The sequence below is a fragment of the Apus apus genome, chromosome 3 (assembly GCF_020740795.1).
Source record: "Apus apus isolate bApuApu2 chromosome 3, bApuApu2.pri.cur, whole genome shotgun sequence".
Classification (NCBI taxonomy): domain Eukaryota; kingdom Metazoa; phylum Chordata; class Aves; order Apodiformes; family Apodidae; genus Apus; species Apus apus.
Genome location: NC_067284.1, coordinates 106,545,141 through 106,560,009, shown reverse-complemented (window position 1 = coordinate 106,560,009; position 14,869 = coordinate 106,545,141). Strand labels below are relative to the sequence as shown.

The 14,869-nt window shown below is 44.4% G+C and overlaps 2 protein-coding genes and 1 long non-coding RNA gene across 5 annotated transcripts in view; 1 reads left to right on the top strand and 2 right to left on the bottom strand.

The window, feature by feature from the left end:
* Nucleotides 1–14,869, top strand: part of LOC127382597 (gallinacin-13-like) — a 592,294-nt gene that overhangs the window by 293,325 nt on the left and 284,100 nt on the right. The window lies entirely within an intron of this gene.
* Nucleotides 1–14,869, bottom strand: part of LOC127382606 (uncharacterized) — a 156,291-nt gene that overhangs the window by 21,318 nt on the left and 120,104 nt on the right. The gene's annotated exons all lie outside the window — the stretch shown is intronic.
* Nucleotides 14,072–14,869, bottom strand: part of MTMR9 (myotubularin related protein 9) — a 32,590-nt gene continuing 31,792 nt past the window's right edge. Inside the window, exon 13 of one of the 2 annotated variants that reach the window (XR_007888994.1) lies at nt 14,072–14,478. The gene's annotated coding sequence lies outside the window, so the exon portion shown is untranslated. The remainder of the gene's footprint in view (nt 14,479–14,869) is intronic. The other variant, XR_007888996.1, reaches the window with a different exon arrangement.

Here is a 14,869-nt window from a genome sequence, read left to right as displayed (position 1 = left end):
ACCTTTCATATCGAGCTGCAAGATAAGGCTGTTGCAAATCCCTTCTGGCTGTGAAAAGGGTAGGATGAAATCAAGACACAGTGAGTGAACTTCTCTTGGGGATCAGATGACCTGTTGCTCAGCTCCTTGAGCAGGATGAGTGCTGCTGGTGATGATCCCTCTGGGTGCAAGGAAGGACCAGTAACCAGCATATTTTGCCAAGTAAAACCTTTTGATCAAACAACTGTTAAAGAGCATGGCAAAGTGGTGAGTTCTGCAGGATTTGTGTGATCAGGAATAAGGCTGTTTGATGATCAGCATAGAGATGGAAAATTCTTCTTCCTCCAAGAAGGAATTAATACAGAAATTCAAAAACAGGTTCATTTATCAGTTAAAATGCCAGAAAGGCTTTGAGTATTTAAAAAAATAAAAATAAAAAAAAAAATCAGGAGTTTCATCATGAGGAAGGTAGAGGGGGAGAGTCCTCTAAGGCCATTGTAACCTTCTTCTGTGGTAGTTAATGGCAGTACACAGATGGCAAGATTTCAGGAATAAAGAAAGTATTAGATATTTGCCTTTCTACCTGGAGGAAGATGAGAAAGCTGGAAGGTGTCTATCTCCCCTCTTCCCCACTATGATCAATTTAAGACCTGTTTATGGGTAGAAATGTGGCAAAATGGAAAGACTACTCTGCAAAACACTGTGGAATACAACAGGCTTCACAGAAGATAAGGTAGGATTTCAAAAAGATATGTTAAATGTGTAACACAGGTCGAAGGAGGTTGGTTTGCCTTCAGGAGCACCTTCAAACACAGAAGCCAGTACTGCTAAGAGGGAAGGTAAGCATAACTCAAGCACTAATTGTTTTTAAAGCAGAAACTGATAAGCTCAACACACACAAAAATTATTCTATTGTATGAATAACAGTCACGTGGGTCCAGCCAACAGAAAAGGCCCATACTTAACAAATGTAATTAGTACTCCTAGCTTCCTTGTGCCTCAGTGTTCTGCTTATAATAAAAGGCCTGGACAAACAGCATTTTTATAAAGAATGGTTTGTTTGCAAAGCTCTGTGAGATCCTCATTGACTCCTTACTGTGGTTAAGCAGGTAGTGCTCCTCAGTCAGTGTAGTGTACCACAACAAATCAAGCAATGATCACCCTAGTCCACTTCCCTTATCTCTAGCAGCAGCTCCTTCCCCACAATGCTCTCACAGACCTCTGACCTACAGCTGAAGGACTTTCTGAGCCAGACATGGTATCTTCATATTCTGTATATTTACAGTCACTCATTAATGTTTTTGTTCTCAACAAACTCGGCCATATATGCTTTTAAAACTCCAGTGAGCTGGTAGCACCCACACTGGATAATATGCCTGCTTTGTATATAATTTGGTGCCCTCTAAGTATACGTAGCTAAGATACTACATAACAATCCCCAGCCTGCCAAGAGGTGAAGTTCAGAAGCAGGAGGGAAGGGAAACCAGCATCTTCCAACCTTCTCTGTGGCAAGCTAATCTTATCTCAAAGCCCTTTTTCTTCAAGATTGCTTGGGGAGTTAATGTTGTTTATGGTTGTGAAAGATAGAAGTGTTTGGAAGAAGGGGGGAAAAAAAGACGTACAGCTCAGCAGAAGAAAGGAGGAGAAGGGTCTGGAGCTCTGGAAGCTCTTTGTACAGTTGCTGCTGGAAATGAGAAGTGAGGATCGGCTCAGGGAAAGTAGGATTCAGTCACCTTTTGTGTGAAAGCAGTCATGGGTGACTGCACCCCCTTTTTAGGCCTTGCCATGGTCCATCAGATCAATGATGTCCTGTTTGCCAGCAGCTTGTCCTCTTGAGAGGATATCCTACTTATCTACATGAACAGAACCTTCTGTTGTCAGAACTAACCTGCTCCCTCAGCCAGAAACAGCAGAAGAACCTGGATTTAGGAGTGGGATTCCCATGTGGAGCCCTGCTTCCTAGGCTGCGACAACCTAGCACACCAGAATGCTGCTAAGAGTTTTAGAATGTGTGACAAGGGATCAGATTTAAGTCCAAATACTTTGCACAAACAGCTCCAGGGTCTCTAATCCCCTCCTGGTCGCTCATCAAGAACTTCTGGCTTTACCAGTCATCCAGGAAATCAGGAGTGCCTGGATGGCATAGAACCATGATGTCATGTTCTGGGCTCTTGCAGTTTTGGCCAAGACTCCACTCTAGAAGGATATTCTGCAAGAAACATGCAAGGGTGTTCCTGCTGCCTCCACACAGTGTTATGGTATTATCACATCAATTTGGGGAGTATCTGTTTGTCAGCCCTGACAGATGGGATTGCCCTCCAGTGGGCTGTCCACAACAAGAACTGATGGTCCAGAACATCTGGTCTGAGGAAACCAGGCAGAGGCAGGCTGGGGAGGAGAAGGACAACAAATGAGGGCAACAAATAGCACCTGAGGAGCAGAGAAACAGAAGAGGAGACTCAGCACTGAGGTGGAGTCTCAAAGGTGTGCAGAAGAGCTATGAAGAGACTGAATGAAGGAGACCATTGGATAAAAGGCAGCACTAGGGCTTACGAGCTGGCTGCTGTGGGCAGTCACTTCTCACTGGAGACTTAGCAGCTTTTCCAGGAGGGCTCAATGTAGGCTTCACTCCACAGCTTTCCTGTTAGGCTACCAGCAGGAATCCTGGTAATCCTGGTGTCTCGGGTAACACTCCTCTGTGAACCCCAGGCCAGCAGGCACTCACCGGGGGACCTTCTGGACTCTTATTTTACCACCAAGGCAGTCCTTTGCTCCAGCTACCTGTGCACTGCAAAGCATGGGGAAAGAATAAACACCAAGGACGTCATCATTGCATGATCCAAACTGTAACCTGAGACAAGAAACTGTCCAGAGGCCTTGAACCAAGATGGTTATCTATGCAGGACTGACTTGGAAGGCATCTGACACCCCAGAGCTCACTTTACAGTGATGCACATGGGGGTAAGAAAAGGATTTGAAGAAGTTGCTTCCTCTGTTGTTGATGGGAAATACCTACACAGGTGCTTCAAAGTAAGATCATTTCCCCAGAAAGGAAAATGAAGAGGTAGAATTTGTAAGGAAGAAGCACAGCTCCAAAACCCCAGAACAAAGAGCTTTGGAGATCATGGAAGGGGGAGACAGGTTTGCATTTTCTTCAGAGGGCTTGTCAACTCACAGGACACATTCCTGTTGTGGACATGCAAAAACATTGACCCCAGGTTAATGACCCACAAAGCATTCAGTCTTGCACTCTTGTCCTGTATAGAAATTTACCCATCACGTTCCAAAACAGCATAAAAAGAAATGTCTCTAATGGAAGTGCCATCCTATCCCAGCTCAATACACCTGGTATCAAGTAAATTCCCTTTCTAAAACTATTTTAGTTTTCACTGGTAGAATCTAACTGTATCTGAGTGTCTGACAGTCAGTGGGATCCTTGCTGTGGACATGCAGCTCCACTAACTTGATTCTCTACATGGCCTCCTACTTAGAAGAGCATGTATGTTGATAGGACGAGTTTTCTTCTCAGAACAGCTACACCCATCTCCTGCAGAAAATCAGCCAGCAGACTCTCTTGTGATATGCTAGAAGCTGCACTGGAGTTTGCTGAAGAGCTAGGGTGTATCTCCAGTTTGACACATGGTGTCATAACTATCAGGCTGTGCAGACAGCACAAACATGATTCCTATATGCCGTGTTCCAGTCAAGACATTATTGACTGAGCACAGTCCCTCCCCCCCACATTGGTTTCTGAACTGAAGACCAACCAGGTGACTCATTCTGCTGGTCTGAGGCCTCAGCAAAGCCAGTTAGGACTTTGCACATACATGAGATGCAGGCTGAGATGGGGAAAGGGGAGTCATCTCTTTGTGTTGTTCTTTTAGGAAGCACAACCTTGCTCAGAAATGCTGCAGATCCAAAGGAGTCCTACTCTGCCACTGGGCTGGTGACTGCAGTAAGAGTGGGAACACTAGAAACCAAGGTCTGATGAAGGGAGAATAACTCTTAGGAGTTACTTTTTTTCTACAAGCTTTTGCCACTGCTTACTGTTAGGAGACAGGTTAACAAGAAGTAGACTTATGCCTTGACTTTGTATGATCTTATGTCCCTCAGATGTAGCAGCTAGCACTAATGAGCAGACTCTCAATTCTACATTCTGCAAGTTCCTGTTGTGTCCAAATGTGCCATGGTAGCCACAAAGAGTCACCAAGGAGGGAGACTGAACTTCACTTTGGTGACAGCTCAAACACATACAATGCAAAAAGAAGAAACATCTTCTCCATCTGGCACTGAACTGTTTTAACCCTGACGTTCTTCAGCCCCAGCAGACCTGACACAGGCTGTGCTTGTACACAAAAAGGTGCCACATTGTGTTGGCAGCCAAGGGAAAGCCTTTCCTGATCAAAGTCAGTTGTAATCTTCCCTCTCTGAGTGACTGGCATTGCTTTTGCACCCAAACATGTGCGTTGCACTGGATTGCCATTTCCTTGGAGGAGAAGAGATGGGGAAGATTATATTTAGAAGTTGGTATTTTAATTAAAAGAGCTTGAAGCTGTTTGGTTCTTTTTTTTTTTTATAAAAAAGAAAAAAAAAAAAGGAAGAGGTGCAGCATTGTGTGAACCATGGATGTTTTAAGATCATTCACTTGGCATCTTCCAGTTCTTGGGAACTCCTTCAAAGTGAAAACACAGGTGTTAGCCCTTCAGGTAGGCTGAGAAGAAGACCTGCTTCTGCTGATAGCATCTTTCAGCCTGGCTCTTCAACACCACGTGTAAGAAAGCTGGGGAGGGACTTTCTATAAGGGCCTGTAGCAAGAGGACAAGGGGCAATGGCTTTAACCTGCGTAGCAGAATGTTCCATCTCTCAATATGCCTGCCTCAGTTTCACTCTATGATTCAACTGCCCTGGCCTGCAGTGAGATGTTCTCATGAGAAAGGAAACGGCTTAGCAAACTCTGAGCTGGTAACAACCTTGAAAGGTATAAACAGAGGGCCAAGTGGATGTGCATAACACCAGCTGCTCTCCAGTGCTGAAGAACAAGGAGCTCAGCCCAGCCACAGCTAGGCCCAAACCAGAGCTAAAGTAATAACAAATATAAACAACAGAGTTTGCTTGGTGAGAACTGGGCCTTCCTGTTTTTTTCTACTGTTTACCTTTTATTCTCCAATGAGAGATTTTGGAGTTACAGCTAAATGGTTAAATGACAGCAGTCAAACCATTTTATTCTATAAAAGCCTGTTCCCATCCGCCCAGGAGGTTGCTGGACCTTCTCTTCTCCAGCTGGGCCACCTGCCAGAGAGATTAATTCTGGAGAACTAAGACCCACCCAGAGATACCCAGCTGTGGCCAGGCAAGGGTGAGAAATATTAACTCCTTTATTGTCTTGATTAGCAAACTTAACCTTAAGTAACTTTCATCATCAAGTTTTAAGATTAGAGAAGTCTTTAAAATTGATACATGTGTTTAGGCCTACTATAAAACCTGGTAGTAAGTAATTGGTCAACATTTTAATGGTTAGCCTTTATTGTTTGATCTAACTACTAGAAGTACACTTTATTGTTAAGCTACCTTTTGCATTCTAACCTTAGCTTCTGTTCCAAACTCCCAATTTCCTACAATTTGACTATGCTTATGCCTTCTACTTTAAAGAGTTAAGACTCCAGCGTTACATGCAATAAATCTTGATCTGTGCATATACATCTCATCTGCTATCTTGCCCCATTTTGGACAACCTGGAAAAGAAGAGATTGAGGTGAGGTCTTAGGAAGCAATTCTTTGCTGTGAGGGTGGTGAGACACTGGCCCAGGTTGCCCAGAGCAGCTGTGCCTGCCCCATCCCTGGCAGTGTTGAAGGCCAGGCTGGATGGGGCTGGGAGCAACCTGGTCTAGTGGGAGGTGTCCCTGCCCCCCTTGCATGATCTTTAAGGTCCTTTCCAACCCAAACCAGTCTGAAATTCTACGAAGATCACTGCCTAGAGGGTAACATTTTCTCTGGGCAGGCTGGTCAGAGAAAGCAGGAAGTTCTGCAACCAGTTTTTCTCCAGCCCTGGGTGTGTACATCCAGTGGCTGCAGCCACACTTGTCTGCGTAAGGGGAGCAACATCTTTCTGTGAACATCTTTTTGTGAGCTCAGGGTAGAAATCCTGCAAGGGCAGCTCCCCTTAGAGACAGTAATTTGTCCACTGCAATGTGAGACTTGAATACTGCTAGTGTAATGATGGCAGATATTTCATCTGGTTCCTTTCATATCCATTATGCTAATTCCCACCCTGATAGTGAAGGGGCTTACAAGAGTGATGAGACAATTAATGACAGTCCAGAACAACAAGAATTATATATAAAAAAAATAATAATAATAATAAATGGGAAAAGAAGAAAGGAACAGAGACTGTTCTGTGAGGAGAAGTGGCTTGGAGGAGATACGAGGCAAATCTTATAACAGAAAGCACCACCAATACCACAAGAAAAAAAATTCCAAAATAGATTGGTTTTGAAGCCAAATAGCAGCAAGATTATTCCTTAAGACAAGCTTTTAGCTGTAAGGAAATCCTGGAAAAGGTAATTTGGGGAGGGTGCAGAGTTTTAGTTGCTAAGAGATTTAAGAGCAGGTTAGGTAAGCCTCCATCAGCAGGGATGCACATTTAGGGGATCCTGTCTCTGGGCAAAGAGAGAGGCTTAACCACCTTCTCTCTTCAGGCTTAATGTCTGAATATCTCCCCATGCTTGCTGCTTCTGCAGCTCTGAAGCCTTTGCAGCTTAGATCAGTTTGCATATAGAGTCATCATACAGTTCTAGTGTGACCAATAGCATTTTTTGTGGTTTATTTGATATACACGAAACATACAAAATAACAAAGGAACACTTGTTTCCTGAGAGTGTACTAAAAAAAGGCCACTGTTTGAAGTTTTGAAGGTTACACAGTCATCAAGAAGCCCTGACCTGCAGAGCAGCCAACAAATAAGAATTCCTAGAAAGAGAAGGGAACAGCTTCATTTGTTCCCTGAAGACTTTTCTATACATGCCCATTTACCCATTGTCTTGCAGCTAAGCTTAGATGTGACTGTCTTGTCACATCAAAGCAAACAAAATGGATGAAGGATACATTCCAAACATAAGAACAATGATTTGAGCTATATTTGCATGTGTAGGTAATGAGTTTGCCCCTAGGTCATACCCTTCATCAACACTTGCCTGTACAGAGACCATAAAGATGCTAAGAAATCCACAGCAAGTTGAGGCTTGCCCTTCTGCAGGGTTTTCACAGCTCAGAGTGGAGACACAGGGCTCACAAGGGGCAGGCAGGTGCTCTAATTCAAAGTGACTCTCCCTCCCCCCTTGCTGACTTTCTCTGTTTTCCTGCAGAGCTCCTGTAGCACCAAGAACATCACATGGAAAGCTCAAGACAGAAGCACTAAGTCCCAACCAATCTCCTCGCCCTTCACAGCTTCTCTAAGGCTAAATACATTCATCCTGTAACAAGTAAGTGTAACCACAGCTGAAAACAAGGGCAGGAGGAAAATACTACATACCCTCAGCAGTTGTTTTTGCAGAACTAGATCCACTAGCAGTGCCTGGAGTGCAGACAGCATCCGTTTTCCTTCCTTACTGGCCTTGACAGTGCAGATTTCCACACAGGGTTTCGTTTCAAGTAGGCTATGGAAACAAGCTGCATAATTAGTGCAGCTAATGACAAGGATGAGTTTTCAGCCTAATCAGGAGCAGTGTTTCAGACAGCTCTCAGGCCAGTAGGAGAGTTTGTTCACAGCAAGTCTCCTCTGTCCAGTAAATAATGCCCTGCTTTTCCAAAGGTCTGTATCCTTCTAAACAACACACAACTGGGTATAAAAACAAGCTCATACAGGTCTTTGAGGTGAGCAGCTGTTACATTACACTAAGGGTTAAGGAATGTACCCTCTGAGAGGTGAAAACCAGACTATCTTAAAAACCCAAAGCCTCACACCACAAAGGACAATGGTTATTAATGCAATGATTTTAAGTATCTTCCTCTGTCAAGGCTGATCTGCATCTGACTTTCCAGATATTCCACTGAATAGCTGGGCTCTTCAGTGTGTACCCGAGCTGGTCCACACCTGAAAACACAGTAGGGCTTTAAGCTCCATGAGAAAGGGGAGACTTTAATGGAAAGGAAGTCAGGCTTTATCCTTTACTCAGTTACAGTAAGGGAGAAAAGCCTTGAATAGATACTCCATAGTCACAGAAATACCTTTTCCTTTCACTCATCCAATAATACAAATTCTCTGATAACTTTCCACTCCAAAAAGCGTCTGTCTGAGGCTGGCAGCATCTGCTGCACCATTCTGAGGCAACCACTGTAGTTGTTGGGATGCTCAGCTAAACAGAAGAAGGCCATTCTAGCAACCTTTGTGTATGGATGGAACCTTTGAGGCTACAGGTGAGAACTGTTTGGAAACCACAAAAGGCAAACCAAAGATTTTGGAAATACATCTTTATGCTACGGTTTTATAACTGAGGTTCACTGTCAGTGCAGTGATACCTCTTCCTAAGATGCTCAGAAACCAAGAAAATGGGGAGTGACCATCTGATTCAAAAAGAGTGGTCTACTGGGGTCTGTGTGGTGGTTTACTCTCCCTGGAGTGCTGATGGATTACAGAGCTTCTTGATAAATGCTTTTACCCAGTAAACACACAGCTATCAGCTGAATGGGGTATTGAATTCACTCCTTTGTACTTACAGTCTGCCATTACTGGGCAGGAAAGGTTCTGCATCATTTCAGTCCCTTCCTCACTGTCACAACCAGACAGACACAAGTGACAAGGGCATCCACTATCTTACAGCAGCAGAGCTAGTGATGTCATCCTAGTGCAGAGATGACATCATAGGCCTCCTGTAGACACAGTCTCTCTGGACACTAATCTGTGCAAAACAGCCTCTGTAATTAGCAGAAACACACAGTATTGCCCCACAGAGAAGATCCCACCTCCAGCACTCTGGTGGTAAGAAGAGAAGCAGTTGGGTTCAGCAGCAAACATTGAACATGACTGTGGAAAGGGATGCCATAATAACAGCTCTGAGCAAGGCAGGCACTCTGAGACAAGAAAGGGAGAAGATCACCTCCCTCTGCCCAGAAGATGGTCAAACACCATATAGGAGCCTTGGAACACTTACATGGTCGTGAGTCTGACATGATTGTTTCTTCACCCTCTCTGGCCACTGCCACAGCTGGCTGTGAATGTCTTGGGGTTGGCTGAGGCCAGTTATAGCCTGAGAGGACATACCATTCATCAGGGTAATTTTCTGCAAGAGAATAAAGCAGAGGAGGAAGACCCTGTAATCAAGTTAAAGCCACTTTCCCAACTGTATTTAGTGAGCACATTTGTTAAATAGACTTTGGAGAAGAAATAGTGTGGTTATGAAAAGGACTCAGGTTTCATCTAATAATGTAATGTAAATTTTCCCTGTCAGGAGCTCAAAACCTGTCAAATCTGTTGACTTGACAGTCTACTTGGGAGTAGATGCACACCTCCTCAGTTTAGCTGGTCCAGAAAACCACTGGGTTTCATTGGTCTTGAGGAGTGTAACCCTCACGGATTGATCTGAGAAAAGCCTGCTAAAAACATTTCACTGCATTTCAAGAAATCTGCAGAGTCTCACGGACTTAAATCCCTCATCTCCCAAGTGCTCTTTTCAATTAACCTCAAAACTTTCATTCTAAAATAAAGCTGATTTTTGGCAGAAAACCTCGGAGGGGAGAGTTCAGGACAGAAAAGTTAAAATGCATTTAAAATGAAACCTGAAAAGGCCATCTCTGCAAAATGGAGCCATTAGCACAGCTGCAAAATCATTTATCAAGTGCTAGGGGCAAGCTTGAGGAGTCCAAGAACAGGCAGACACCTTTCCCACAGGCTCTCACAGCTGTTAAGATTGAGCAGAGCAGCCGGCAGGAGCACGCAGAGTGTCAGTGAAAAATCCACTGAAGAATTTCTGGCCTTTGCTTGAGGGTAAGAAGGCATGGAGTTATGAGCTAGGGAGAGGCAAAGTATTTAAGAATTCCATCTTCCATCCAAAATTATTAGATAGCCTCTACAATCTAGCACAGCGAGTGCTAGATGCTCTCAGAGTTTAATAGTCCTCCTCTGGAACTAAAGTCAATTTATTCCTTCTTCTCATTTGACATCTCTCAGGCAACAGGTGCTGCAGATCAATTTGTCAGGCTCTTTCTGCATTTACAGTGAAGTCCCCTGTAGGACAGGTGAGAGAGGTGGGCTTATATTTTATTTTCTTACTTAACATAATGTTACTGTCATTCCTGCAGTCTGAACTGTAATCCACACTTGTCCACCCCCCCACTGGCACTATGAGGCCTGTTGGAATAGAGAAAGTAAGTGCCTACTGCCTTCAGATCTTTATTTATCCACAGCTTTTTGTTGGAGCAAGATACAAACATACATCAGCATATGCTTTAGCTAAAACCAAGAGCTTGCCAACTCAAGCAGGTTTGGGATTTTCCATCCACAGAAAGAACAATCAAAGAGCAATCTCAGCAAAGAAAAAAAAATATATCCTTGGGGCAAAAAATAAAGAGATTTTGCCTAAATCATTCAGTTTTCTTTTCATTCCCCCTTAAATCAAAAGTCAGCATTTTCTTGATCTAAATCCAAAGGGTTTCAAGTCATGTCAGCAATAAGTTGCATGAATTCAGGCCACTGTTTGCCTGCTGAGACTGCAGATTTAGGTGCCATACATTTGTAGCCTTTCCAAAATAAACAGGAGAGCCAAAAAGTGCTTGATCACCAAGCCCCAAAGGGAACGTGGATTCAAGAGGCAATCTGCAGAAGATAGCTCCATAGTGAGTGTTAAATGTGACAATCCAGATACAACTTCTGCCTCGAGAAGTCATTGAGCCATTTATGACCGGAGTCTGGGAAATATCCCATTCCCTACATTCTCTCCTTCAACATTCACTATTGATGGCTGCTGGAGACCAAACGAGGAGATGTTTGTGCCTTCTCCATGTGGTCATTCTTACATGCTTGCATTAAGGCAGCTCAGCTGTGTCTTGTGGCAGTGTCTCTCTCTGGGGACACATTGTCTGGGCAGGAGTCCAGAGCATGAAAAAATGACATCTAAAGTATCCCAGGCCCCTGTGAGCATATAGCTCAGTGAGCTGGAACCTTCAGCTCAGCAACCCAAAAAGGAATCCTAAAATTTTAAAAAGCTTTTGTTAAAGGTACCTAAAGGAAATAATCTGGCAAGCTTAACTAACTAAATAAAAAAGTGTCATACAAAAAATATGTGTATGCTCTTTTTTTTTATATATATATATTTTTTAGGTTTTAATTTTCAGTCAGGACAAAGACCAACATTAAAGTATCAGAAACAATTTCCTGAGAGGGAAACCTTTCACAGAGCTCTGCTAGCAAAATAAAACCCTCCAGTGCACACACAGATCTCCCCAGCCTAGAGATCAGAGGCAGAGCCAACCACAAGTGACAGCTGTTAATCACATCACTTCGTGCCTGGCTGGGCAGTACAGGGCACAGCTACAGGGCATGAGCAGAAGACCCTGCACAAAACACTGCACCTCAATACCCACTTATAACAAAAGGAAAAAACACTTTCACTCTCAAATGGAAGAATGGTTTGTCATCAAGTCTGCCAAAAAAATTCCTGGCATTTGCTGTAGATACAAGATTCAAGTCCGTTCAAGGTTGGGACAGAGCCTGACTTTTACAGATATTTTTTCCCCTCTTTTTTTTCCTGAAAGGACAGTGGAGAGTGCAATTGGTTTCAGAGCAGTTCAAAATTAGGGGAGCAAACAAAGCAGAACTGGCCACTGTCTCCAAGGCTTTCAGACACTGACAAACGGCCACTTTTAAAACGTCAGCTCACAAAACCTGGACCATCTTGGAAAATCGTGGTGTAACAGAAGCTGCAAGGGGGGAAGTACTCTGCTGTCTATAGAAGCTTAGTGCTCACAACTCCTGGCTCCCAAGTGCCTAATTGAGTTTGAAAGAACTGTTAAGTACCATTCACAAATCCAGCTGTCTCTTTTTAGAAGAGGAAAATCTACAATAGGAAAATAAACACAAGAACTCGCTTATTCACTGCAGAGCTTCGGAGAATTAATTTAAAGCCCCTTGGGGAGCCAAGCTATGGGACCATCAGCAGTATCACTGCAGCATCTTCCGCAAACTGAGTCCAACTAAAAGGGTCATCTCAGTCCTCTGTGTTGTCTCAAAGGCCACCAGCAAACAGCCAAGACCCAGTACGTGGAGGAAAATCTCACAGCTATGGGTCAGGGCAAGCCCAAGCACAAATACAGGCTGGGAGGAAAATGGATTGAGAGCAGCCCTGAGGAGAAGGACTTGGGGGTGTTCGGTGATGAGAAGCTCACCATGAGCTGGCACCACGTGCTGGCAGCCCAGAAACCAACTGTGTCCTGGTCTGCATCCCCAGCAGTGTGACCAGCAGGGCCAGGGAGGGGATTGTCCCCTCTGCTCCACTCTGGTGAGACCCTCCTGCTGTGCTGGGTCCAGCTCTGGGGTCCCCAGCACAAAAAAGACATGGACCTCTTGGCCACAAGGATGGCCAGAGGGCTAGAGCACCTCTGGAGACAGGCTTTTGAGAAAGTTGGGATTGTTCAGTCTTGAGAAAAGAAGGCACCAGGGAGACCTCAGAGCACCTTCCAGTATCTGAAGGAGCTACAAGAAAACTGGGAAGGGACTTTTTACAAGGACATGGAGTGGCAGGACAAGCAAGAATGTTTTCAGGGTGAAAGCGGGTAGATTTAGGGGAGATCTTTGAGGTCCCTTCCAACCCAAACCATTCTATCATTCTCTGCACCCCTGTCATCCTGATACTCTGTTATTCAGGGACATCCATTTGTTGTCCCAAGAGCAGGGTCCATTACCCAGTGTGCAAGAAGCCAAAATGACAGCTGATGTCTTTGTGTTAAATAACTCCTGATGGATTTTTCTTTCTCAAATTTAGCTGCTTTTTAAATGCATATCATGTTTGCCATCAAGGATGCCCCATGGCCATGAGCTGCCCAGCTGAACCACATTGCCCTGCCAAACACCACCTCCTTTTGTTTTAATTTCATCTGTCACACTTTAACTCTTGTATGAGTCAAATAGTTGTTCCTTATCTCCACAAAAGCCATGTTTCATAGACCTCCATCATGTCATCACCTCAGCAGTCACTGCCACCAAGCAATAAAGAGAAGAGCAGAGCCTCCAGCATGACTCCATGGATGCACTCAGGAAGGGCACCGTGGATCCTGCTATGCAGCGAGGGCAAACAGACCTCACCTGGCATAATGCAGAGGCAAAAATAAAAGATCCTCTTGTCTCCAGGGCCCTGATACACACATGCAGTTGAGCAAAAGGCTTTTTTCTTCTTGGGAAAGACGATGCATTGAGCACCTGAAGTTGTTCTTTGGTGGTTTTACTGTATGTGCTTACCTGAGTCAATGTAAAGTTCTCTTTTAGACCAGTATCACACTGGGACAGCAGATCCCTCAGACTGACAAAGAAGCCCAAGTGATTTAATAACCAGTTGCCTTGTCCAGCACTGAGGCAACCATTTGGAGCATTGAATTGGCATGAACACAAACTAGATGGAGCTTGCAGCAAGCTAGCCCTAAAACCACCCTGTCCTCCAAGTTCAGCTGCAATCCAAGGCCTCCTTGAAACAGCCCAGCTGGATAACTCTGCCTCTGAGAGCTGAGGAGATTGCCAGATTGTGAGAAAGAGCACAGAGCGCTGCAAGATAAGGAAGGTAAAACTGAGGGCAGAGGTAGGATTGTTTAGATGTGATAGGTAGCAGCTCAAAGGTGCAAGAGAAAAACCTCAACATGAGAAGGCAGAAAACTCACACTCCCTGAGAAGGATGGTGGCATCTCAGCAACATGAGTGATTACAGCAAGCATCCAAGGCCAACCATCCCACCCAACAAGTGCCTGTTTGGGCACCAAAAACACTTTGGGTGTCTGTCTTGGTGGTCAGCAGAACCTTGTAGCTCACTTTTTGCTTGCGAGTATCTTAATCACAGAGCTCTGTGCATGACAAACGGTGCCCCCAAAAATGCTCCAAGGAGAGAGAAACTACTGAGAAGCTTTTAAGTTTTATATTTTTAATTATATCTGGATTTTTAGGTTTTTGGTTTTGTTTGGTTTTGGTTTTTTGAAACCCATGTTTGAGAGACTGCAAACTAGAAAAGCCAGTCTGAAGCTCAGAAACTCAGTAATGGGGGAATATTGGAAAAGCAAATTAAAAGAGCCAAAGGGAAGAGCAGGACATGTTCTAACAAGCTGCTCTGCCTCTCAAGGCTGTGATGAAGGGGAGGGTAAAGTTAGGTCTGGACTGGGTGTTGAGGCAACATTCTCATCAGAAAGACATCCAGGGAGCTGAAGAAGGGAGAGAGGACAGCAAAAGGTTGATTTTCACCCAGGAAGGGGGACAGCACCATCCTCGTAGCACAGCGCCCTTTCTTCCTCGTTCAAACAGGAGGTGCCATCCTGTAAGAGCAGCAGAGTTGTAGATTTAAGGATATTCCCAGTTTGAAGAGCAATAAAGCTGCAGCCTCTAAAATAGTTAAATCCTATTTCTTTTCTTCCCCTCTCCTCAAAAGGCTCCAAAATAGCAAGAGTTTTAACATGATGTCACTCAAGTCCAACACAAGCCCAAGCAATGGCAGAGTACAAACCATTCCCTTCTTCTAGGAGGGATAGAACATTAAAATACTAAGCTAGCAAATTCCTGAGCATCTTTTGCAGTGTGGTGAGGCAGGTTTCTGAGCTGGGACTTATGCACAGTACTGCCAAAAGGGCAAGGACAGGGATCCAGAGCTGCTGGGAATTCCCTCTGCTTTTGGGAGTCTCCAGCAGGAGATGTAAGCAGCATGGTGTG